The sequence below is a fragment of the Calonectris borealis genome, chromosome 14 (assembly GCF_964195595.1).
Source record: "Calonectris borealis chromosome 14, bCalBor7.hap1.2, whole genome shotgun sequence".
NCBI classification, from domain to species: domain Eukaryota; kingdom Metazoa; phylum Chordata; class Aves; order Procellariiformes; family Procellariidae; genus Calonectris; species Calonectris borealis.
The window spans coordinates 6,771,126-6,795,920 of NC_134325.1; the positions used below are offsets into that span (position 1 = coordinate 6,771,126).

Genomic DNA, 24,795 nt, shown 5'->3' on the forward strand with positions numbered 1-24,795 from the left:
GTGAACGATTTTTTCCAGACTCCTTCAGACAGGTTGGGTTTCTTACCTCTACCTTTACACGAAAAATTGCTGTGTGACAGTTTGTTGTTGAATGAGAGAATCCAAAATGGGCAGAGTCCTTATAAAGAACCCAACCACAGGAAAAGCTTCAGCTGAAGCTTTCACATCAGTAGACAGTGAAGTCAAACAACTGGAAGTCACAAATGCATTGGGCTGTATTTGCCCTTGAACTTGTGAAACTTCTGGTGTCACTCATTATTTTAACAGTTTGTATTCCAGAAGGGAGTGAAGTGGAGATATTCACTGTCATCGGTTGATCTATGAACTGTGACCTGATAGCAGCTCCAAAAGAAATCTGCCTACTTGGAACAAATTTTGCTGCGGAAAACAATTCCAGACTGGAATACAAGGGAAATTTCTGTCAAATGATGATCTCAGACTGCTTCCTGTAGTGAGAGAAAAGTGATGAACTGCAAATGTCTGATGTTTTGGTTTCCATTCAGTACTTCAAAGAAGGATTATTGGTGTTCTAGTGAAGTATTTAAAATGCATATGCAAATGCACAGGGGTATAAGTGAAAATACGGAGTAGCAGCAGAAAAAAGTTTTTTAACACCCTTGAGTTTGGGATAGCTTCTTTAACTGAAAAATCACAAGTGGATTATACACACATCATACCATCAAAGATATTGAATTTGTTTTGGCAAAAAAACATGCAGAAATATTAAGTAGAGTGGTGGGGAAAACTGGAAAAATGAAGAAAGTTCTGAATAATAAAAAATACAGTATTTATATAGGTCATTCCTTTATGCTGACAGAAATTTTTACTGGGGAGTAGTTCTAGTCTTATATGTTACAAGAACATGAGTTTCTTCTAACTAATTATATAATTAATAGGAGGCGAATTGTAGGTAAAATAGTGTGAGAAATTTACATGACACATAGATACAGTGCAAAGGTGGGAAATAGATACATATGCATGAGAAACCTCTGTCTATGCTGGATGTCTCTGAGAAATCCTCTTTCCTCTGTCTATTAGTTCGTTCTGCCCTTTTTCCTTTGTTTTCTTCTTTCAACTCCTCTAACTTCTTACTTGCTGTTGAGAAAGGCTGCTTCTGCACATGCAATAATATCAGGTTAATATTCCTAGCCATGGTTATGGAAAAGATGGTTATTGCACGGTTGTTTAATTCATTCATTGTTTAAAAGCACTTTGAAAATCGTAACTGTAATCAAAGATCTAATATTATATTGAAGAAACAAATCTCTGTGCAGTGGAGATGTTCTGAAAAGATCTGTTGTTAATGATCTTTCATTTTAAAATAGTTTTTTTTACATCATTTATTTCTTGAATTTAAAAAATAGCTACAACTAATTTATACAATCATCCCCAAATTCCATCAGTTTGGTTCTACCAGATACCCTGGGTATCCTGGATGGTATAACTGCACATCTAGTCACATGCTTACTGATTTCATACATACACACTGCATAAACTCTGCCCAGCTGTACTATGTCAGGCTGTGCTTTTATCGGGGATAACTGGTGACAATATAAACCACGAGAAAGAGAGAGATTCATATGGTTTCTGTATGTCACCAGAGAAACAAGATTAAAAATACCGTTTAACAGTGTGTATAGTTTTGGTGTTGCTGGTTATTTGTAGCAAGTGGGTACCAGTGAAACTACATAGACACAAAAAAGCAAAGGTTTGAGATTTTTGTTCAATATACTTAAAAATCTGAGCAATTGGATAGGAAATATGGGAGATAGAGTTCAGTTCACTGCTAAAATTAGCATTTGAATGCCTTTTAAAACACATAATCCTTTTGTTTAAAGACTTAGCAAAAAGCCATCCATGCTTTCCTGGATTTTTTTTTTTTTCTCCTTGAAATATCAGATATTGACCACAATTAATTGCAAGGCACTGATAGAGCTGAACTGAGAGTTTTAGGCTGTTGGAATGGTATTGGAGTAGAGTCAATCCCGTTCAATGTGTTGGAGGTTTTGTCATGGTATGAATGACCTTAGACTCTTCAGTCGTGATTGCTTCTGAGAAGCAAGGGATGTCCCTCTCCCTAAAGAATCGAAAAATCTTGCTAGATAAGACTCAAAAGAAGGGTTACAGAAAGGAAGTTTTATTTATCCTATTTTACAGGCAAGAAACTCAGACACTTAAGTGACTTGCTCAGAGTCTCACAGGAAGCCTGGGTGGAGCTGGGAATTGAACGCAGATAACCTGAGTCTGAGTGCTCAGCTCAGAAGACCACTTTAAAATGTTTTAGAATGTGGCTTTATTCATCTATTAAGTAGTGTCTGAATGAGTGGAAGATATGGGCTGGGGAACATGCTAGGTACATAATATATCTTCAGTGTACGTATATGGTATTTTATAGGAGAGTATAAACTCGGTTGCTGTTTCAGGCACAGGTTAATATCACTTACAGAGTGTCTCAGTACACTGAGCATACATTGGAAAACACTAAAGAAAGGGAGTTTTTAGATTGCTAATGATTTCCTTTTAAGGAACATGTGACTAAGGGCTGAGAGAATTTGCTGCTGAAACTGCTTACTACAAGCCTTTGAAAATTCCCTGTCTAGTTATTCACATAGGAAATATCTTGTTGCAGGCATACTTGGCTGTGCAAGCTTCCATGAGTACCCTGTATTTATAAAGCCTGTTCATTCAGGCCTTTGAATGGGAGCAGTTGACAGAAAGAGAGTCATTTTTGTGAATTCTTTTTAAGTATATAGTGAACTTGCCTCTTGACTTTTGGATTTGATGCTTCATTGTGATTCATGCAAAGTACAAAAGCCATATGCTACAGAGATAGATAAACATAGAGATGAAATATCACCAGTTCATTTAATTTTTAGTATCACTGGTTCTTTTTTTTTTTTTTCTTCACTAGCGATAGTATTTTTACGGTGTACCTGCCTTTAAGTTTTCCAGCTCTTAGGCTGTCAGTTCTGTATCCTTCATGAAAAACTATACTCACTTAAGGCTGTATTCTCAGAGGCTTTTGGAAAGTGGCCTGGAAAAATTGTTTGCATGCCTGTTTGCACTAGCAAAATCCCAAATTATTTCGGTTAGTGAGTGTGTCTAAGCCTTCAGTTCTTTTCTATATTTTCTGTAGTACTTGAGAAATATTTTATCACTACTACTCTTTCAACCAGTAATACTAATCTGTTGCTGGAATTCTTTTAATTTCATCCGTAGCAAGATTAATTTACATGCTTCAAACCTAACTAGAATGTATCTAAATGTCCGCAAACTGATTTTCATGTGAGGCTGGCATGATTTCTGACTTTGGATCAGCTAGCTGTTGCTTCACTTTGAGTAATTCAACACAAAAATAAAGAAGTGGTTGTACAAATCCTTGCGAAATGAAATCACCAAGTTTCCTAGAGCTGTGCTTTTTAATTATCCTTCTTTTCACTCATGAAATGGTTGAAAATAAATTTCATATAAGATAACTGTTATGTATATTTCAGAAAGATGTATGTTCAACTTGCCACAGAAATCCAATGCAATTATTGCTTTCTAAATATTATTAAAATATCTTGAGCATCTTACTGACATATTTTAAGGTCCTGATACTTCTCAGACTGGCCTGGTTTTACTCCACCAACTTTCAGGGTGCAACTTATGGCAGGAGCAATTTATTCCAACCATTTCTTTTCAGGTGAAGTTAAAATAATCTAGACATCTAATCACAAAGTACACCTGCAAATGAGGTACCAAATTGTTTAGGTTAAAAAATTTCCACCTCCATTTTATTGCACCTAAAGCATGTGGATACCAAAAGTTTGTTCATTATTAAGTAATCATAATAAAATACTGGTTTTATTAAATTTGGTGAGAAAAGATAATAGATGCAAATATATAGATATGCAAAATCTAAAATACAGATTCCAAAGGAGTGAAGAGATCAAGGTATTCTGTCCTTTTGCATTTTGCATCAACAATTTTGAATGTAACAACCATTTGGAAATTCACATGTAGGCTAGTTGTGTTCCGTATATGTAGGCAACTGAGAGCTCACGTTTAGAGAAAATCATATGCAAAAAATTGCCAAGATAAATCATAAAAATTTGCATAAATAGTTCACATTTCTTACCATATTTTCTCTGCCTGTCTTCATGCAGAATATTAGATGCCTTCAGAAATTGTTGTGCTAACTCTAGAGTACAAAGAATACTATCTTGGTCTCGAGCATTTCAGCTTAATTGTTATCTGCATAGCTCAGAACAAAAGAACCGCAAGCGTCTAGTATAAATGAAGAGGGGAAAAAAAATCTCATGAAAAGGAAGGTCTAGCACCAGAAAACTGACAGAAACATGAGCAGCTAATTGCTGTAGGCTCCATACATCTTGGAATGACCTAAGGGGATATCAACAAATCACTTTCCACTGGGGTATAGTAACAGCAATGGCATAACAGTGAAATCACTGGCAAAAACTAGGGGAAAAATTCTTTTAAAGTATTGGCATTAGCATGTTAGTGAGCAATTCTTTTTTCCATTTTAATGGTTATTAATGTGTGTGCTTGCATTTAACATCTGCAAACCCTCCCTTCCCACTTTTCTCCCCAAAAAACAACTGGCGATGTGGTAACTGGATTTTATGTGTCTATCTCCAATTCCTTTATGGACTTGTGATCTTGAATAATTTTTTCTAATACTGACACCCAAAAGGTAAGTTATTTGGCACTAGTATTTATACCTTTTTTCCCCCCAAAACTGAAGAGATCAGATAAAAAAAGAGTGATGTTGTTTTTAAACAATTAGAAATTAAATTTCTTTTTTGATCACATGTTCCAGATTGCTCATTTCTAAAAAGAAAAAAAATGTTCAGAGTTTAAATAAATTAATTAGATCATTTTGCAATCATTGGTGAAAAACAGCATGTAAAAGAATTTGGAAATATCCCTAGTAAGGGCCATTCTTTTCCATTTTTGCAGAACTCTCCAAACCCATAAGCTAAACCAATTTTTGAATGTGATGACAGATATGTTTCCCAACAATTCTATTTGGCCAATACTAAATATTTAGTGGTAGATTTTACATTATTCCCATGTTTTGTTTTCTCATGGGCAGTATTGAACCTCAAATATATCATCAGGATCTTTGCTAGGTAGCTTAGTTAAAAAACAGATTTCTTCATGATTTAACTATAATACTGGTCGAATGACATTAGCTGGGTAATGTGCAGTGAACCATATTGCTTTGGGAAAACAATGCTCTCTTCTCCTCCTCCCCTCAGGTACTCGCACGTTTTGCTGACAGTTGTTGCCATTGTAATCGATGAGAATATGAACCTTTTCTAAATCAAACTTCTTTTTTCGTTTCAACTGTGTTCAACCATTTTTAAATGCAGCTGGTGCTAGCATTTACAGCATGATTTTTGGACTAGTATGGGCAGATTTTGTTGCAGTTGTCAATCTTAAAGCACTTATTTCTAGTGCATCTCCAGCATCATGTCTGAAATTTGTTTGCAGTGAACTCAGGCAACAACATAATTTTATAACATGGTTCTGAAACACTCTTTACACAAAAGCCCCTCTGTGCTTTGCAAGGAAACTGTGGCTGACGGAGTTGTAGCACTGTTGTGTTTTAAGTCTTTCTTTAAAGACATTACCCTCTCTTTCTCCCAAAGACATGAATACTTGTGTAGAACTTACCCATTTGTATCAAAATTTTTTTTTTTTTTTGTTTTTCCTGAGGAATCTAAATGAGAGAAAAAATCTACATATATTCAATGACCAGTCATGGTATCCCATAGTTTAATCTAGCTACAAGACAGTGTTGCTATAGCTCCAAATATTTTATGTATTTGAAAAAAAAGAATACATTAAAGAAGAATAAAGACTATAGAATATATATTGACAGTTCATATTTAATCAACATTTGTAGGTGCAAATGTCTCACTGTTACAAAATCCGCTTTTGAAATGATCTTTTATTTTTAAATGATCTCATGCCAACCACAGGTACAGCCATATTTGTGGTTTCCCTCAGATACTGAATGATGGTCTGTAGTGGGGTCAAGCGCTCTCGTGACATTTAGCCATTGGAAACGAAAGAAAACATTTGTGGTGTGAAACAACAGCACATACTTGACCCTCCAAAGCATATCCATTTATAAATGGATAAAAGTGACTATTTAAAGTTGTTTTATAAGGGAACCACTGTGCCCGCCGAAAACCCCTAATTTACTGTTTGAAAAAGCAAATGATGTGTGGGTACAAGAACATGCATTTTTTAAAAACATCTGTGGTGTTCCTTGTGTTGCATTTGATCTTAGTGGTAAAACAACAAAACCGAGTTTGAGAGGGACATTGCTGCCATCCTATTTTTAATTCACCATTATGTGTTAAAATAACCATTAGTTTAAAGTGAACAATCACAGCCTTGCTTTCAATGGTTGCTCAGGTATTTCTTTTAAACCAGTTTATAATTTTACAGTTTGTTTTGCATAAGGGGTGCAGCCCTAGATGTAGATTAGGAAGCTGGTGGTGGCTCAGACACATTCCTTTCCTTCTCCTATTTGCTGTGGGGAAGAGGATGAATGAATAAGAGAAAGTGTTATTTCACCCTCTTTTCTGATCTCCTTATGTGTATGGCAAGCCGCATCAAAAAATTAGTTGTTTGGGTCAGCCAAGACTCTCCATTCTGCCCTCTGCCTTCTTGCATGCTCGCAGGAGTTGGCACGAGGTCGTGATTTGAGAGTGCTACTACAAGAAGGTGTGTTCCCACCCATCCTTGTTTCCCAGCTCGAGCAAAGCAAGGCAATGACACTCAACCCCTTTTTGTTTAATTAATTTTTTTCTTTTGACTTCTTTCTGACTTCAAGCATAATTATAGCTTATAAATAGCTTATAAATATTAGTAAGCATCAAAGTGCACTTGCCTGTATGGAACTCTCCAAAGGTTATAAAATATGAGAAGTTGATTGGATCTCAAGCAAAACAAATCAGCGGTAAAATGTGTTTTTGAGGCATGAGAGATTTTCAGAATGTATTTTAAAACAATCTGGACGTAAACAGATTAGTTGAAGACAACTTCAGTGAAGATAGCTTTCTTGAACCATCTACAAGCATTTTGTCAAAGGAAGCTGAACTATGACTAATTCTGTGAGTGGTATGAATTATTAGGTGATGAATTTTAAAAGTAGTGTCCAGATGTAAATAGTGAAAGCATCCAAAATATTACTCAGCAGCTGCAAGAGCTATAGGAAAAGCTGACATGACAAATTTAGTCATTTCTTAATCACTTTCGTTAGGCGGTATTGTCAGTTCCAAGAGGCAAATTTTCATCTTGATTTACGCCTATAATAGAAATGGCTGAAAACTGAAAAGTTCTCAAAACTGTTTACTTACAAAACACCTTTTAGGTCATTTTGGAAGCTTCCTATGACCTAGCAGTAATGTTCTTTACACATGGGAGTTCAAAAAATACACCTTTAGACAGCTTATATCAACAAAGCAATTTTTTCCACCTAAAAAAAGTGACCTTAACATGTGTGCAATTGGTAAAAACTGGCTTAAATGTATTCTTTACAGCTATATCAAAATTTATTAATTAGTTACCTTTGGTTTAAATAAAATTGATTGTTAAAGCAGAAAGTAGAAGTTGATTTGAATTCTATTCTGCAGTAGCTTTCAGATAAAAGAAGCAGTGACCCAACTCATTAGCCCTTTGATTTAATATATTGACACTTGGGTACGAATAATTCCGTTTAGTGGCTTTTGCTTCCCAGGGATCAATTTAATTAGTTATAAAATGTGACTTCATGTCAGGAGCCAGAAGAAATGCTGACGTTAAATAAAGTCATACGCAATTTAAACAATAAAGCTATCGATGCCTGGTTAAAAGTTAATGATGCACAAAAAATGGCTTAATAGAGACAACCTCAGCAATGAAAGTGATGGTAGGAAAATTAAGCTAAGTGGATGAATGAGAAATGGTGATGTTGTTGGATTGTTAAAACAAATTCATGGATGGCCTGATGGTTCATTTTATAGTACTGTATGTTTCTGATTTAAATACATGTTTGAGGGTAATCCTGTACTTCCATAATAGGAGTGACAAGAAGTGGTCTGAAACCTTTCTCCTTTAGATTCTGGAAAAGGACAGACAATTTACCTGTGCACACTCATCTTTGCTGTATCCTCCTGGGATATCTTGGGATGACCCAGTACTAACCATAATGACCTCCTATTATAATATAGTACTAATATTTGCACAGTTGGTTGAGACCCCAGTCAGGGATCAGTGTCTTATTATGCTAGGTGCTGTTTATACACTGTACAAATAAGAAAGGACAGTTTGTGCCCTGAAGAAGGGTGGAAGCTAACATTAAAGGACCATATCCTTTCAAAACCCATTTAATGCTGTAGACGTAATCTACTTATGTTATCTAAGCAGAGTAAGAAGGCTTAGTGAAGAAAATAGCAACCCATAAAATTGTTGGGGGCACAATTCATCCTTCATTTTTCCTTCTGTTGCTCCATATGAACACACAGATGCACCAGAGCCCTTCAAGAATTATGGTTCCATTATTTTCACATTTCCTAGCCTGCTTTGAGCATGGCAAGGTAAAATCCATGTGAGGTGTCTTAAATACTAACCTGCAAATCCATATTCAGACATTGGGCCAAATTAATGAAAAATAATTCTCGTCTTTTTATGAGTAGCATACAGGGACTTTTCAAGTCATGGTGGGTTGTTTCTATTTCAGTAAAACAGTGCTCAGATTTAATACTGAATTGATACGGTCACCTCATTTAAAGATGTGTAGACACTTAGCTGAATATGCTGAATAGATGCTAGGTCAAAAGAAAATATAGAGAAATGTGATTCCTTAGCTTAAAAATGTATGTTGGTCAAATGGTGTCTGACATAGAAATTATAATTAAAAATAACATGAAAAGCTTTTTATTTGCTTGTAATTTATCACTGTTCCGATGAGACTGGAGTTAGTCCACCTGTGAGGAAAAAAATGGTATCAAAATGATCTGATGTTGAGCTAAGCCATGTTTTCCTTTGTATTAATCCTTTCGGAGGTAGATGGATTCTGATTAGGAAGACCAATTGTGAAAAGGGACAGTAGCAAATTAGGCGGTTAGATAATAATTTTTAACAATTGTACACAATCGGGCTTGTCTGTAGACTCCTAGAAAGCTTGAAGCCAAGCAGCAGGCAGCAGTTATTACCTGCTAAAAGCATTAACAGTAGCTACGGTAACTTGCTGAAGGATAGAGAGGATATGCCTTAGAATAAAACCTCTGTGTGTCAGAGGGATTTTCAGACTGTACAAGAGTTATGTTTTTTTTGCTAATGTTAGGCAAACTGTTTTGTCTTTGCATTGACTTTACATTGGCCGCAGCCTACACAGAGGGAGCTGCTGGAAAAAAGGGGGGCATTAATACTTTTTACTGTGTGCGGGCCAGCCAGTAGTTAGAGAGGGGGCCCATGTTTTCGTAGGGCTCAGATGGCAAAGCTAAGTATTCAGCCTACGGCAGGAAAAAAGTGCCTTTTTTGTTTTCTGGCTGGAGAGTCCAAGCATTCCCAAAGGAACACAATGAATGGCCCATTTTGTCTGACACTGTTTCGTAGACATAGAATTCTTGTTTTTTCATAATTATTCTTGCCCGTCACTGGGTATGCACATGACATTTGAGCGTGTTTTAAAGTCTTAACACACTCATGTGCCTGCAATAAAGTTACTCATAACAATCCAGGCTTTCTGCAGACAACAGAGCAGGGTCTGTTGTTTTCACAAGTCACAGCAGCTGGGAGGCAATTGTGAAGACAACAGCTTAATCTAGCTGGAAAATACAGGAAGAAGAGAATATACACTCAATTTCCTTCCATATTATTGCAGACAATGCAGAGGGCTTTTTTTGTTGTGGCTTTTTCTTTTCTTTGCTCTGGGTGGTCTGACTGAAAATGTGAGTGGCATAAAACACACTAGTAAATGTACTTTGAATTTTCAACTTGTTGCATTTCTGTATTCGTGCTGATGTGCCTAAATCTGTTAAAGAGTGAGAATATAAATCCACATGAGCACTTTAAAAATCATACAATAACAGCCTTCTTTTGACCTCGTCTACACAGTGTTTACACTGGTGTTGGTTTACAACATATGTTGTAGTTGCTTCTGAGTTACAGTGGTATAAATGAAACTGGAATCAGGAACTTAGAGAAAATTTGATTGCTGAGAACTTCCATTCGAAACATTAGTTAAAGAAAAAATAAAGGTAGGCGGTCTTAGGTGTTTGAAAGTTGTGTTTTAGCTTCTGTGTAAAAGGACAAGGGCACTCAGTAATTTGTTTCTTTATTGCGTGCTTCTGAATCTGTAGATTAATCATATTTGTAAATGCTTCATTTATTTCAGAAGCACATTTACAAACAAAGCATGCAATAAATTAAAATGCAAACTCAGTTAAAAAGCATCATAAGTAGGCAGTGATCAGATAGTTTTTACCCTAGCTATATTTTCTGGCGAAGTTTTGTGAAATATTAGGGAGCTGTTTTTTTTTTTCCCCTTAATGCAAGGGATGAAAAGTGAAGAGGAATATATACGTCAGTTATTATGTCAACATTAGAAACAGCAAAATGCAAATTAATATAAATTCAATTGTAGAGGTGGGGGTAGCTTAGCAGTCACCATTAGATGTGGTTTCAGTGAGGGTAGGTGTTCCTTCTAAAGAAAAGGCGATATTTATCCAATTGCAATAAAGGCACCTTCCTTTCCTGCTCTTGGGAATGCTACATACAGCACATTTCCAGTAACCATGGCAGACAACTCAGATGGGAAAGATTTTTATTATGCATAGCACAGAGGTTATAGCAGTGTCTGGTAACAGCAAAAGCCAGTCAGACAGTGAGTATGGAAAACGAATGAGTGATTTGAACACGGTCCAGACTTCCAGGAGAGAGAATCGAGATCAGGTTGACGTATACTGAAAATATACAATATGAATGCTGAGATGACTTAGATGTGCACTCTGCTGTTTGTAACAGAGCTGCAAATAATACAGTACCACAGGCACCAGCCAGCTCTGGGACAGTGGTATTGGGGATGCACGTACTGTTGGAAATGCAGTGGGTATTACTCTATTCAGCCACAAAATAAAGCAGACAGGTAGGTAGTAATAATATCACATAGACATCCAATCTATTTTAAAAAGCATGGATGGGGACTTCAGGGTCTAAACATTAAATCAGTTAGGCACACTACTGACCTAATAGTAAGCAAAATCTCTTCCTCTGTTTTCCTTAAAATATAATATCACACCTTTCCCCTCCATTTCCCTTAAAAATACAATACCAATGTTGTCCAAAATAAACATACAGTTTAGTTGGTCTGTACATCTCACATTAATCCTGTTCAACCCATTCACCCTCACATCTCAGAAACCCTATATTGGTATCTCATTTTCTTGGTTTTTTTTTGTTGTTGTTGCAATTTTGGACCAACTTTCACAATGAAAAAAAACCCAAACCCAACCTAAAAATTCTTTTGAAAAACGCATCTAAACTGAAATGGAAAATGACATCCTGAAAACTCTTATTTACCTGAAAAGACAGTGGAGACAAGCACATGCTAACAAACCAGGGAGTTTGGGGAGGAGCATTGTTTACTCTGAAGACCCCTGAGTGCACTAGGAGGGCTTTAGAAAAGCATGATTTTAACTTGTTTCAGCTGCATGTGTCCATCTTAAAAAAATAGATGTTTGCGGGTGTCCTCATTTCCTTGATATGATGCTACCTCTATGTCTAAGCTTTTCTTGTATTTGTGACGATGACCTTCCTAAAGCCAAGAAAGTCAAATGTCCTTCACTATTGTCTCCTTCCTTATGATGGACGTGTATTGACAACTTTTGGGCATGACTTTATTGGTATCAGTGGCCTAGAAAGGAGAATTTACTGCCAGATAGCTACCTTGTATACACAAAAAATACTCTCCAAAAGAGATGAAGTGAGAGTGAATGCTAGGAGTTTTGCAAGGAGACTGAAAGTGAGGAGTGAAAAGATTAAGTGAAGGAGAAAAAAACGATTTGATAAATAGAAGAGACAGAAAGAAATCCAGCAATAATAGATGTGAGTGATAGCGTGATTTCCAAATGACTTTTTTTTGTTACTCAAGTTGTCTACCACTATGATTAGCCCAGCTGGCTTGCTGACTTCTTCACTCAGCAGTGAACCTGTTAAATGTATCATGCTCAAAGTGCGTCTTTACAGAGATAGAGGTGGTCTTCCCAGAGTAATCATTTAAGAAACACAGGTTTTGTGTGTCCAAGAAAGTCATTCAAATGGTGACTATCCAGGAGCGCAGCAAGCAAGCTGTATAGCCAGATGTGTCTAAGAACACTGAAATCCCAAGTGAGGGTTTGGAAAACAAGAAGAAAGCATATTCTACATATATATACACCTATGTCTGTGTATATATATATTTATGTATATTCAAAAATATTTATACAAAATACATGTATATATTTGTATATATAATACATATATATGTATTCTACATATATATACATAGATCTGTGTATATATGTACATGTGTATATATGTAGAATATGCTTTTCTCTTTACAATACAAAATATATAGGCATATGTATACACTTATGTGTTTATATAGAGAGAGAGAAAGAGACTTTCACTTTAAGAAAATGTCTAGTAGGAAAGTTTCTCCTTGTTAAGACGTTTGACTTTATAATGGCATGTATTACACACTAGCTTCCATAGTGCATACTTTTTAAGAGTAATCTTCTCCTAGTGAGTAAATAAATTTCCACAAAGGCATCTTCAGTGTGCTTAACCATTGTCCACATGGGGATGTAGTGCAGAATAACTAAGGTGCTACAAATACATATACTGTGCCGTTGTTTCCTATATAGTTGAACCCTAAAACAGAGCTTCAGAACAGAGGGCAGTAGCTTGCAGGTAAACACAGATGTAAGACTTTGAACAGAGCTATTGAAAGAAGCTTTTTGTCTTCCCCTTTGATTTCAGAATGTATTTAGAAAGGCATTTTTGCAGAGTTCCTTCTCTTGTTTTCTTATTACCTGACCAAATGACCAAAATTATGACAAGGGCAACTTACTTTCTGGATCTGACTGTCACTAGGGCATGCCATTGCAGCTCACAGTTTTGCAAAGTGTTATTATGTTAGACTGATATGTTGGACTCTGTAGCACCAAGTCAGCCCTCATCCTTACTCTTAATTTTTATTTTTTTCCTCTCTCTGTCTCTCTTTCATTCCTATTCCAATGTATGTAAAAAGTGTCAGCACTAACTAGTTCCTACTTGGAAAAAAAGTAGCGCCTCAGCTGCTCCTGCAAATTCTTTCACCCTCTGAGCAGTGATTAATATACAGGTTTAAGAAGAATTTTTAAACAAAACCTGGAAAAAAGGAAAAGAGCAAATATGCAGGCTAATGGTGTACCCTGAGGTGAGCAAAATGCATTTTTTTAACAAGCCAAGCATAGCAAAAAAGCTATTCTACAGTGAAATTAATAATTACCAAAAAGATTTGCTAGCATTATTGTTGTATCCTTTATGAGAATATGGGTAACATGTTTAAAAAACATGGGAAGTGTGAATCAAAGCCCAAAGATTCAAACTGGTCTCTAATTTTTAATGTGAATTCTATTCATATGCCCCTGGTGCATAGACTGAAATACAGTCTGTGGATAACAACTGTCTTTAGCGTTGTGCCACTTAACCTGAAAATTGTATCCGTTCCTCTGATAGTATGGATTTCTAATTTTCTTTACCATCCTGCTTTAACAAAGCTTTAAGGTAGGAGGGCATCTTACGTGTAGTAGGTGCCTCGCTGTAATACATGATTTCAGCCCCAAATATTTTCCAAAGGCAAGGTTTGTTTATTAACTGAACCCCATGCTGAGATTCAATCAATCTAATACAGGCTGAGTTTGAAGTTGAACATTCAAACGTATGCCCATACATCTTGGGCATATATCTTACATAATGATGTTGGCCCCAGACATCTTTCTGGGTTTGTTTATGTCTGTTATGGATTCCCCTCATTATCCATGCTGTTTGAGGGATTCCCTATGGATTCAGCCAGTTTATTGCATACTTTTTTAATTTTATGCCAAACTGAATGTTCTGAGTGGCAGCTCTTATGGTAGCTCCGTACAGCTTCCTCTCAAATCCAGAGATGAATGCTGTGATTAAGGTTAAATAAAATAATATGAAAACCAACATGCTGCAAAAGGGTATGTAAAAGAATGCCCCAGGAGAGGCAAGAGGGTTATGGAAGTAACGTGAATGATAAAACATTAAGATGTTGACTTGTCTTCCTATTTCTTTTCCTTTTAATTATGGTTAACCATTAGAGCAACAATTCTGTGATTTACAAGATCTTCGTTATTGAGCATCTATAGTAATAACACTGGGAAAACTCATTTATTAAATTTCATCAGAGTGAAGGGATATTTTAATATGCCAGTCGCTAAGCACATCTGTGTGTGCACACAGCTCCCAGTAACATTAATTGGAGTTGCATATGCAGATCAGCCGGAGAACGGAGTCTTAAATACAGAAAGCAGAGATTGGTATGGGCCACGCTCTGTTCTCGGGAGTGTGTCCTGCTCCACTGAAGTGAGTGGAGTTTCAGAGGCTCTCCTCCTGAGAGACGAACATTGCCCTTCTCATTTTCAGCGTATAGTACCTGTTTAGTTCTTGTAGGAGGGTTTACTAGGAGTAATATATAGCCAGAAGAAACCAGGGCTAAAAGACAGGTTTTTCTTATAAAGCCTTTGCATTATGAAAAAGGTTGTTTTCAATCTGAAAACTCAGATTTATAAACACTTAATTCATCAGTTCCCTGTGCCTTTCATTTGAAATAAACAGCCAGCAATATTATTTTAAAATAAGGCAGAAGGTGTAACAAAAATGAAGTAATGTTTTGAGAAATATGTGATTGATGATTAAAAAACAGAGAAAGAAGGGGTGAGGGGGTGTCAGTCCAACATTCATTATTCAGGCAAAACTTCTATTTGAGCATGCATTAAGTCAGGAAGACCAGACAGTGTGTCTGGAAAATTATTCTTTCTTTGAGAAGTAGTCTCTCAAAAATATTCCCTTGTTTCTCAAATCTGAAGGCATCTTTTGACTGACTTTGTTATTTTATATCTATTGATGCTAGAGAAAACAAAAGAAACTTTAAAACCTGGAAACATAAACATCATTGAACCACCCACTTTAAAAAAAAAGAGTGCTGGGGGAGAGAGAAAAAGAAAAGAAAGAAATCACAGTGGATGTTTTCCAGGAGGGAACATGCTACGCTGTGTAAAGGGGGCTAGTGTAACAAGAAGTCATCTATTCTTGATTTCTTTAGACAGCTAGAGCTTTGTGCCTTGTCTAGTTTCTACGTTTTAAGAGCTTGTTCTGTGTAGCAGAAATAATACAATAAATGGGTTTAACCACATTTGTCTCAGCTAGACAGTCTGCTTTGTCAAAGATTGCTGGTACAACATAAACAAATTATGTGTTTGTAGTGCTTTTCAATGAAAGCCTATCTAACAGAGCGGAGATTGTGTTTCGGCAGCTGTAGATTTAATCTCCTACCTGTCAGTTAAAGCAGGCATTTCCTGAGCAGATAAGGCCTGGCTGCAGAGGGGGAGCAGCCACAGCTGGACAAAGGGCCATTGTTATTGCCCCGTAATTCTATGTAGATTTGCCCGTGGATTTCATCACACCAAGCCCAGCACTTAGGGCTGCGGAGGAGCCAGCCCTTCGCTGCAGGTTTGGCAGGCAGAGAGAAAGGGAATTGCAGCACAGCTTTGTGCCATTGACTCCCACCGATTGTCATGAGCAACTGAAGAAAATATCCCAATTTTGCAAGCAGCATCGCTCTAACGTGAGTGTGATCACAGGATTCACAGCAAGGATCTATTCGCAAGCCGAAAATGCGCTTTAAATAACACTGGAGTTCTGACAAATCGGGGAAAGCCAGAAAATGGGAAGATTGGCATTCCTTCTTGAATATCAGGATCCTCTGCAGAAAAGGCAGCACAGCAGTGTGGATTTATGTCTGAAGTATAGCTGTTGCTGGAATTTTAACACCCAAACTTGGATAGGAAATACCTAATGCTCATTTTAAATATGAGTTTCCTGGTTTTCTGCCTTATTTTACCTTTTTAATCATTTTGTTCTTTCAAAATGTTTTTGTAGATGAATCATAAATGCTGTAGAAAGTTGAGGAGCCAATATAACCGATTTGAGCCAGACACAGTTGGCGTAGGAAGGAAGCAGGCTGTGTGTATGTCGCTGGTAGTTTAGAAACTCTCTGTTGCTTACTCCCAAATCTGCAATAATTACTGTATACCTAGCGGTGGCAATCACCTCAGTCATACTGTGCAAACACACCAGTTTCTTGGAGACTTTTCTGAGTAAAGATGGTCAGGTTGTGTCAAAAATCTGAAGAATCCTAGGAAAAGATGGAACAAATTAATTTTTGCATGCAATCAGTATTCTGATTTGACTTTGATCTCTAGACACAGGAGTTTTCTGCATTAAACTAGTTCTCCACATAATTGCCTTTGATAACCCTTTGTGTTTCGATCTAGACACTCCATAAATATCATGCGATTTCTGGAAGCTATCTAGGTTACTATTCTGCATTAAATCTCTTTCAAAAATATCGAGAAGCAAGAATATTCTCACTAGATGTGAATACCTCCTTTAACCTAGTCTCTTGAATATTATCCATTTAGGCTTGAGGAAAAATATCAACACTTGTCTTTATAAGAAAGGAGAGTAAATTCACAGAGGAATAAATAGAGGAGGAAATCAGCCATAGGACGGGGTGGGATGGGAAAGGCGTGTCCTTTTCGCACCTGTGGCTCGCCTCCACCCTTGTATTCTGCCAGTATACAAGTGTTTGAGGGCTAAACTGTGTAGCACTGACGTGTACCTGCTCAAAAGCTGCCTCATCCTAGTTTTTCAACAGAGCACGTCCCTCCTTAGCCATAGCTCTGCACTTTGGGTAGCTCTTTATTCAATTGTGCGGTAAGGTGTAAAGGTTACAAGCAGCAGATTACAATGGAATTGGTTTATATCCACTATGCATTGTCACCTCTGTGACTGGAAGAGAAATCAAGGCCTCTTTGAGTGTCCTCATGTGTAAACTGTAGATGTAATGCTATCCTCTGAATGGGTCTTTGAGCTTGAATTAATTAATAATTGTAAAGTATTCAAGATCTCTAAGTGCTTATATAGTTACAATATAGTTACAAATCTTGGAATATCAGTGAAAATATAGAAAGCTTTAAAAACAATGTGCTGATCAGGAGAAAATTCTTCCCATAGTGAAGTGAATGGCAGAACTCCTGTTAGCATCAGTGATCCCTGGGTTTCAGATATATTCTGTATTTGTTTAACATAATAGAAAAACCCCAACGTGTTCTTTTGTTGTACCTTTTTTACCTTTACATGGCAGAAGGAGTTGTGATCAGAGGCACTGAAAGATGTTTCTGGTTTTGTTCCCACTTCTGCTGGAGCTATTCTTCAAAGTGAAAGACAATCCTTCCTTTAGCAATCATCAGTGTTGTGGCATTAGACGATTTTTTATACTGTACATTGCATGCCTTTCTATTGAGGGAATTAGTTTCATGTTAATAACTAGTGATGGAGACTGTTCAAAAAAAGAACTCTGTCTTGAAAGGATGTGGGGGGAAAACTCTGCTTGAAAGCACCAATATGAAATGCAAATTTTAAAGCATCTCTTGCTCTAAATTTTTCCATCTACAGGAAATTTCAATGTACTCTAAAAACCTTGCACATTTTGATATCACCATAAAAACATAAGCTAATAAGGAATTTCTGACATAATTTATATTTAGGTTTGAGCTCAAGTAATGGAGCTTCCGTATATAAAATATCAACAAGTATCATTAGGCTGCAATATTTTTCTTATTTTGGCATGAATAAGACAAGGTGCAAATGAGAAACATACATCTTCACTAGTCTTTGGAAATATCTGAAATAATTGACTTGCTCAGTCTTCTGTGATGGCTTGGTGACCACTAACTGTGACAATTTGCATAATAGTCAACTCTTCACTTCTGTAGAGATAACTGTTTGTATCTGATTAAAATTAGGACTGTTTTAGTTCTCTTGACTTTTCCAGAAGTTGCAGAAATAGAGATTTGCTGTTATGTTTTAACCAAACAAATGCACACATGGGGATAACAATATGCTGAGTTTATGCAGATTTTACAACACAAATCTGAATAAAATACCCACTAATAGACCCTTAAGGAGTAATAAACACACATGAATTTTCCTTAGTTGCACTTTAAAGTGATTTTAACATACTACTAGACCTTAACAATAATATTTAATTGACAAGATTATGCATTTGTATGGATTGAAAAGGTGGTAGATCTCTAATTCCAAATGAACTATAAATTCACTTTTGCATAACATGTTTTATTTATTTCTGTATAGCAGAGATGTTCTCCATCCCTCCTAGTGAGAGTTTCTTAAAATACAGACAATTTAAATAGATTTAATTACCATCTATCATACTCTTAACTTCATGAGATCATCTTTACTTGAATTCTGTATTTCCAGGTAGTCAAGGAACTAGATAAAAACAGGGCAATACAATGAGAAGCTAATAGAAATGAAATGAGAGCTAGTGTTTAAAACTATTCTGTTTTCAGTGTGGTTGGTAGTATTTTTCTGTTGCTCCCTTCTTTCTTTCCCAAGTAGATGTAATTTAAATTTAGTTCATTTAAAGTTTCAAAGTAGTGAGGAAGAAATAATAAAAAATAAGGATGCTCTGTTTCGCTCTGTGATCATGGCTGCAATTTTCACATTAATGTTGTGGCAACTGCAGTAGACTTAAATCTCCAAATCATGCTGAACCATTGGACAAATGGAAAAAACGATAGGGGAAAAGAAAGAAAATAGCAGTTACAATCCATTTACAAATTCAGTAGTGGGCTACATATTTTTCATAGTATTTCCCATATGAAATGTTCTCACTTTGCAAGTCTATGGTATCTTTTTTACAGTTTATTTGCCAACACTTCCCCTGGGATCTCATTGGCAGACATTTTCTTTGTGGCTCATGTACTTTCACTGAGAGGAAATATTTTTCAATTAGCCTGTAGATAATTAGATGGCAGATAAATTAGAACATAATATACCTCCCTATATAGATATAGCTCCAGTGATTCTATATTGCTAACAGGAGCAGAAAGTAGTTTCTGAATAATTTTCAATGTGGGAGCTATGTCAATGCGGTTTTCAGCGTCTTGGCTACGATGCAGTGCCTGGGTGATCACTTTTGGTCTGTTGGATCCCACCTTTCTTTGACTGCTGTTTCTCCTCATGCAGAGTCACAGTTGCTTCCCTGGGATTATTTATGCTAGGGGGGATTTCTCACCTAAGTGTTTGGGTCCACTCTTACATATTATCTTTACATTAGAGAATGCTAGGCATTGATGGCGCATTAATTCAAAGCCTTGGGGGTTCATCGGTTACATTTCTGAGCTCAGAACAAAAGGCCCAGCCACCACTCACACGCAAAGTAGCCAGATCCTTTATAACCGAACTGGTCAGTTAACCCAGCCTTACAGTCGCTTTGCTTCATCAGAACAGCACAAATAAAACAGCCAGACCATGCAATTATAACCAAATTTTTTCAGTACAATTCTCCTGCAGTTTTCCTAAATAGATCATTTTTTTGGGACCAGAAAAGGGCTCAGTAATGGCACAAGTTCATTACAATATTGGCAGAGTTGGGGAGGAGATTTGGGCCCAAACCTGCAAAAATCTTACCACATAGCTGCTTTTAAGCATTTAAGTGATCCCACTGACTTTCATATATATGACTTTTCATCGAAGTCCCTACTTCTTTATGCAACTTGGTGTTTGCTTTCTTGCAGAGTCCCCAAAATGACCTAATCAAAATAAAATTCAAATTAACAAAACTTCTTATATTTCTTGTCTTACAAAGAACAACAAAACCCAACACTAGTTATTGAAATAAATAAAATTCCAATGCTGGTATAAAAATAATAGTGTCATGTATTGTATACAGACTATTTAAAATGCAGATAAGGTAAATATATGTAATATGCAGGGTATTTAAAAACTTGCACTAGTAGTACCGGGGGCATAAACACTGCTTTCAGTGCCATTAAGATTTTTAAAATGAATCAACTTAAAATGTAACATGTTGAGCTACCAGTTATAGCCATCGTGTTCTGTCATAGAAACATGTCTTTTGAGCATTCTGAAAATGCATATTCTTACTTGATACACTGCCATTACCTGGGAAACTCTTCTATTACACTGTAGTTTTAAAATGAGAGAGTAGAAAATTTCAAACGCATTTTTATGTGGAAATTAAAAGCTTAATGACTGCATAGACAGGTTAAAGTTATAGTCCAGCTATACCAAGTATTCAAGAAGTTAAAAAATCTTAGGTAGAAATTCAAATTTAAACTATGAAAAGTTTAAACCTGCCTGTGAATGAATTAGGTTCTCACAGAGGCTACAACATCACAAGGACAAAAGATACTGTACATGTTATACTAAAGAAAAAAAAGGTCAATTCAGTAAATTCAAAGATTGTTTTCTCAGCTGGAGCAGTCTGTTAGAGTCAATACAAATCTCAAGATTTCTACAAGTTGAGAACAGGATCCAGAGATTTTATTGGTGGAAGAAGTGGGGCACAATGGTTTTAAATAGTCATGTTGGATTATTCTAGGCAATTAGAGCATATTTAGCCTATCACACTGTTTTATACTAGTGCTGGTTGTAATAAAAAAAAGTTTTAAGGAAGGGATAAAATATTATAAACATCGTGCTTACTATGTCTCAAAAAGATGGCACTTAATCCTCCCCTTTACTGAAGTAAACCATGCAACAGAGAGGCAACTTCTCAAGTTTGATCTTGAAAAGTTTGTGAGGAATTCAGCGGCCATTATAGGGTGGGATTTACTTCTGCTCTTGAAACCTATGATCATCACAGCTAAGCCGAAATGAGTGAGCTGCCTTTTTGCTTGCACTGCTGCCATCCTTTTCTCTGAATGCCTTTACTTCTCTAGCTGCAATGTTAGTTGTTGTAGAGGCAGCTTTGGTTTCTAAAGACAGAACCCTTCCTATTCCTTAGTCTCACTAAATGTGCTGTGTTCCTTATCCAAAAGAGACAGACCATTTTAATTCAAGGCATTATTTTTGTATGACATATCACATTGGCTTCCATTTTCCAGGCACAACACTAACCATCAATGACTTTTTAACAAGAAAGATTGTTCAGCCAACTTCTGAGATTAGCATTCACATGGCTGTAGGACAAAGCACTGCAGATTTGCCCAGTTTATCAAATGGGCCACCAGCTTTTATTATTTCAGGGAGAATCAAATTGGAAGTTGCTTCTTGAACTAATCAGGGCTGATTTGCTCTTAAGTTGCTTCCTGACTTAGATCTCAGGCAAGGAAGTGCTGTAATCAGTTCCCAAGGGCCGCCAGAGTTGTGATGGGATATTAAAGGAATGGTACACTACCTTTAAGAGTTCCCTAATCTTGGTGGCTTCTCATGTTTAACACAGTTAAACCTGAGCTTGTTGTATAGAAACAGAGATTAATTTTATGAAGTAGCTTTTAATAAGAGACAATTTTACTCGAGGTTGCAGAACTGAATTTTGGAAAGAATACACTCAGGTATCCTCCAAGGTTTGTACAGTTCAGTTAAAGATATAGCCTGGCAGAATTGTTCAAAACCAAACATTTACTACCCATCACAAAAAAGAAAAAAAAAAAATCTTCATGAAAGAGAAAATGAGTCCCCCTGAGTGTCACTGTTTGCATATTAGCCCGTGGTACGGGCTCTGCCAAGTTACTCTCTGACTGACTGCTGCAGATGCTCTTTCTCAAGTATTCTGAGTGAGATCTTTAGTGCAAGTCTTCGGGGACAAACAATAGCACCTGTTCCTCACAAGATAGCAGCCCAGTTAGTCCATTCATGTATCTTTAATGAAGCTCTGGGGCAGATGGCAAAAAATGGCATCATCAACAACTTAGCACAGAGGAGACAAAAGGGGAAAGCGCCAGTCCAACAATACGCTATTTTTACGAATGGGAAGAGACAGAGTCAGAGTGTTTCTCAGGCATCTGCTACAGTCTTGGTTTTCAGAAAGACCTGAGGAACATCTCAGCAATTAAAATTTCTGGGCATGTAGCCGATTTTATGAAGTACACCAATCAACCCCTCCTCCCCATTTCTCCCCCCTCAGTAAAATCAAAGTAATAATAATACTAAAACATTCAGGAAAAAAATTGTCAAAAATTAAGGTGTCTACTGTTTTTTTGGCATTCATTTTACATCTTTAATAATTCAGTGATCAGTGATACTTGTACATTCTCTTCCTTTTTAATGCTTATTTGTGCTTTTCAGTTGACCTGTGCTGAAAATCGACACCTATGTATATAATAATTCTGGGTGAAACCAACACTTACCTAGGAATAGTATTTAATATGTGCCAGAGGGAAACCCATGGGAGGGAATGATTGCCATTCAGTATGGGCTTTTTTCAGTCTGTATAACTCTCTTAAGTGTAAACTCAAACTTACACTCTAAATGTAAGCCACCTTTAGCCAAAGTTACATTGATTTATATATGCTGAGGTCCTGATCTAGCATTCAGTGCAGTATTTCAAGGAAGAATAGCAGATAGCCAGAACATGCAATGGTAATTCTCCACACTTATAGAATTGCTTTTATTTGAGAGTTTAAAACAATATCTTTTTGGATATAGTGGAGTGGATCCAACTCTATAGGATTGCATTGGGAAGAGGCTTATGAAATAACCATTGCAGGATTTGGCCCTAATTATGTGTTTCAAATGATTTTTATGACACTATGGTGTGAAGTATTGCTATGGGTACGTATGCACCATCACTCTAACCACAGTGCTCACTCTGATCTCTTCTATCTTGTGAAATTGTGTTGGTGTCTTGTACCTTTGCAACCCTACGGAAATACTTTCTGTGCGTGGTGATTGAAAGGGGTATTTCTTAAGCCTCGGCTCCATTTGATTAGGCTGTAGTTGGGAACTACTGAAAATGATTGTAGACTGTATTGTGTTGAATTTCTTCCAATACATCGTATAGTTGTTTCTATCAGACAAAGCCTGTGGTTTTCCTTTGCTGTACTCCTGTAGAGCCAGTGCAAAGGAACACCACACAGCAAAACTAGCACCATTTTATCAGAAGTAAATGCCTGTGCTGGGCACATGGGGATCAACTTCCAATCTAACCCAGTTTAACTCATATCCTAAAACGCACAGCCAGGCTTACCTCAGCTAAAATGAGAGAAATAGCTGCTCAAAGCTAGTTTCTTTCACGCCCCAGTGCCATAGCAGTAATTGCACAAAGACCTTTTTATTATAAGTTGATTTTCCTGAGAAATGGATTAAAAAAAATACTGTAAAGTGTTTATTTTTTGCTTGACCTTTATTAACCTACATCTTAGGGCTTTCCCAAGAGAAGAGTTGTTGGTAAATTAACCCTCATAGACATACACAGTAGCATTTCTGCACTGCATCAATGGTTGTGAAAGTAATGGGGATATGACAAGAAAATTTGGCACTATTTAAACAATGTCATAGGTCAACATATGGGATTTGACCAAAAAAGTTTTTTAGGAATTAAATGAAAAAAAAAAAATTGCTTGAAGTGTACTTTAACTTTTTAATAATATTTAATGCCACCGATTTATGGTAGGATGAGGGCAAAATTTTTTTTCTGCCTAAAACCCCAATTTCTTCCTATATTTACTAGCTTTGATATATAAACCATTATATGTTTGCTTAACTGCTAATTAGAAAAATCATAGTCAAATCCTTGGGTACTTCTGGGGTTAAGGAATGATGGATAAAAACTCTTTGTGATCCTAGCCACTGTCTCTGAAACACATGTAGCATAAATTAAGGAACTAGGAAATTAACATGTGGATTTAACAGACACGATTCTATCTCATCTTCCATTTTCTATATGTTGAATACTAATGCTGGTATAAGGTGAAGAATTTTTTGCTTTTGCATGTTTGTGCTTTTTGATACATTTATTAAGGTCAAATTAAATTTGATATAGTAAGTTTTATTCTGAAATGGTCTCTGAATACGGCTCCATAATTACCAAGCTACATGATAGTGCATAAAGCTATAAAACTGCTTAGACAGACAAGCAATTTATATGTTATAGTGAGGTATGTATGGCAAAGGATGTTAGTTTAATTGGGAGCCAAGATGTTGGAGCCTTAAATCCTAAGAGCTGGGGTGTTGACTGGAAGACTAATACTGTAGTGAGATTTAGAAATAACATACCTGAGTTGTTTATATATATATGAACAATACAATGTTGTAGGATCTCAGAATTAAAAGTACCCTAAGGATACTAAAATTTGAACATCAAAGTAGCTACTGTAGTGTTAGGTTACTTCTAAAATGCTTGTCACTCTGCCGTCTGTGACCAAAGATGAGAAAACTTGTGAAAAATTAATAGAAATAAGTACCACTGTTCTTTTTAAAGAACCCGTGGTATATTAGAAAGGTTTTGTACCTTTTTACCTTGTCCCAGGACAGGGAATACTAATTAAAAAAAAAAAAAAAAAAAAAGAACCAGGAAGAAGTAGGAAAACGTGCAGTTCACTGAGACTGTTACACCTTTGACACTGAGGGAAAACAATGTTAGTGAGGGCTTTGATGTGATAATGTGAAATGGGCAGGGATTACATTAAG

At 36.5% G+C, this 24,795-nt stretch overlaps 1 protein-coding gene and 1 long non-coding RNA gene across 16 annotated transcripts in view; both read left to right on the plus strand.

Moving 5' to 3' along the window:
- LOC142087951 (uncharacterized) overlaps window positions 1–24,672 on the plus strand; it is a 30,116-nt gene extending 5,444 nt beyond the window's left edge. Inside the window, exon 2 of the long non-coding RNA XR_012675677.1 lies at window positions 268–24,672. This is a non-coding gene — a long non-coding RNA (uncharacterized LOC142087951). The remainder of the gene's footprint in view (window positions 1–267) is intronic.
- The window catches only part of SOX6 (SRY-box transcription factor 6), a 375,857-nt gene that overhangs the window by 250,568 nt on the left and 100,494 nt on the right, over window positions 1–24,795 (plus strand). The gene's annotated exons all lie outside the window — the stretch shown is intronic.